This window comes from Sinocyclocheilus anshuiensis, unplaced genomic scaffold, assembly GCF_001515605.1.
Source record: "Sinocyclocheilus anshuiensis isolate Anshui unplaced genomic scaffold, SAMN03320099.WGS_v1.1 scaffold284, whole genome shotgun sequence".
NCBI lineage: Eukaryota > Metazoa > Chordata > Actinopteri > Cypriniformes > Cyprinidae > Sinocyclocheilus > Sinocyclocheilus anshuiensis.
In genome coordinates this window covers 2,157,252-2,159,384 of record NW_015554266.1, presented here as the reverse complement: position 1 = coordinate 2,159,384, position 2,133 = coordinate 2,157,252, and the positions used below count along the sequence as shown (strand labels likewise).

Below are 2,133 nucleotides of genomic sequence, written 5' to 3'. Positions count from 1 at the left end.
GACGAACTGCAAGCTTTGAATGCTTATATCTTCTAAATGCGAATTTTGTCACTGTTTTGGAGCACACTGCCTTATAGATAACCTTAAGACTAACATTGATACTAACACCCAAAAAACTTTAATTTTGATTTCATGGGGACTTTAACACGCACAGCATAGAGAACAGAAATATGCCATTATGATGGATGAACCTAATACAACATGACATAAGCGATGTGCACAAGCAGAAATCAGCAGTAACTGTTTCTGAACAGGTTATGAAAGCACCGAGTCCTTTAGGACACCAATTGGGTTCAATATCCACTAGCGACTCAGAGGTGCTTGGAGGTTAGAATTTTCCATCATCCAAGACACCAATGCTTATTTTTATAGCTTCATGATTTTTAATCACAAATTTTCCATGACTGCAAAAAAACTCAGTGACTGAATGTAACCTCTATGGTGGAGGACCTGCCTAACCTTCAGATGCTACAAAATCACTTGCAACCACAAAACACAAAACTTTTTTTTATTCTTAGAGGACCAAAAAGAAAGTCTCTCTTCTTTCTTTTAAGAATAAACAATAATTAATATCCTTAAGACATATGGAACCTTTCGAGACACATCAACAGTTTCGCCAGTTTAATTTTCAGCAATTTCTGAAGATACAGTTCAAAACAAAACAGTGCAAAACATAAAAGTCTGCTAAGAGAGAAGGTGAAAAGTAGACTCACTAGTGTACAAAACCTTCACTAAACATTCTAAAGAATGTTAGGCATGTTAAAAACATTGATGTTAGAAAACTCATACAACACTCCTCATGGAGTGAAAGTCTTGACTGAGCCCATACATGGAAATCCAAAGTGGGTTTTGCCAAGCGGTCATGCAGTAAGAGTCATGATCTCTCTCTCTTTCTCTCTACTGTTATATTCTTTCTTTATATCTCTAAAACAAGCCTTTGTTCACCCCTCATTTTTGTCTGTCTCCTTCTTGCTCACTGAGTTTGTTAACATTTAAAATCAGTCAAAGTCAGCTCTCCAGCAGTCCTGTCAAACATCTCGTCTGATGAAGAGTGTGAGAAGTGAATAATTGGTTTAACAGTGAACATGGACCTCTTCTAGGGTTTGTTTGATACTATGCTAGGCTATGCTATACTATACTACAACTTCTGGACTATGCAAAACTAAAGACCATATGGCAACAATAGAAAATATTGTGAGGACTAAATCTTTATCAATAACTGTCCAGCCTAAAACTTTATTTTGTTCACTACAGTTTTCATCTTTCCTTGAATCTGCAGATAATTATGAATTAGGCAACATGCAGACAGATGTCTTTGTTTGTTTGTGTTTTTAATCTGATTGTAAGCATATTTTTACAACAGAAAGTAACAACATGCTAAACATAATCTCCAACAATTAAACTAAGATTTTTCTTTAACTTGTGGACCGAACAATGTAATTTAAAAATTAATTATTCTCAGTGATATATCCCTAGTGATATTGTCTATAAAAGCCACGAGCAACATAGCAGTGTGTGTGTGTGTGTGTGTGTTTGTGTGTGTGTGTGTGTGTGCATACTGCAGTGGGAAAGGTTCACATCTCCCACGCCACTCCATATTGGGATATAAAAAAGGAAGTACATATTTTGGAAACTCACTCTCTGTGGTCGGGGTAGAGGGCTTCCTGCTCCGCTTATCAGCTGGTGTGGAGACACTGGGATCTGAACACAGACAGAAAGACAGAACACATAGAGTAACAAGGAGAACAAAATAAGAATCAAATTCATGTGATCATGAAATCTGCGTATTATGCATCCTCTTCAAAGTCAACAAACCAAAAAAAAAAAAAAGGGTCCCAAACTATCTGAGCTGATTACATCAAGTAATTCTTTTGAGGGTTCATTGCCATTTTATTACTGCCGCTTATTGCCAAGACCAAAACAAAGGCCAGAAAGTTCAACCCGAGGTTAAAAAGTGGAATTTAGCTGTTAAAACTGCAGACGCCAATTTAGGAGAAGCTGTATTAGATGTTTATGCAAGTAACTGATAATATTAAAGCAATGAAATAATATCAACATGCTGCCATTGGAAGTAATATATATATATATATATATTATTTTTTTTTAGTTCAAGGTGTCTTTCTTTTGTCACTG

The 2,133-nt window shown here is 36.0% G+C and overlaps 1 pseudogene; it reads right to left on the bottom strand.

Annotated features, from left to right (window-relative positions):
• LOC107671283 (myosin light chain kinase, smooth muscle-like) overlaps positions 1 to 2,133 on the bottom strand; it is a 99,758-nt pseudogene that overhangs the window by 28,628 nt on the left and 68,997 nt on the right.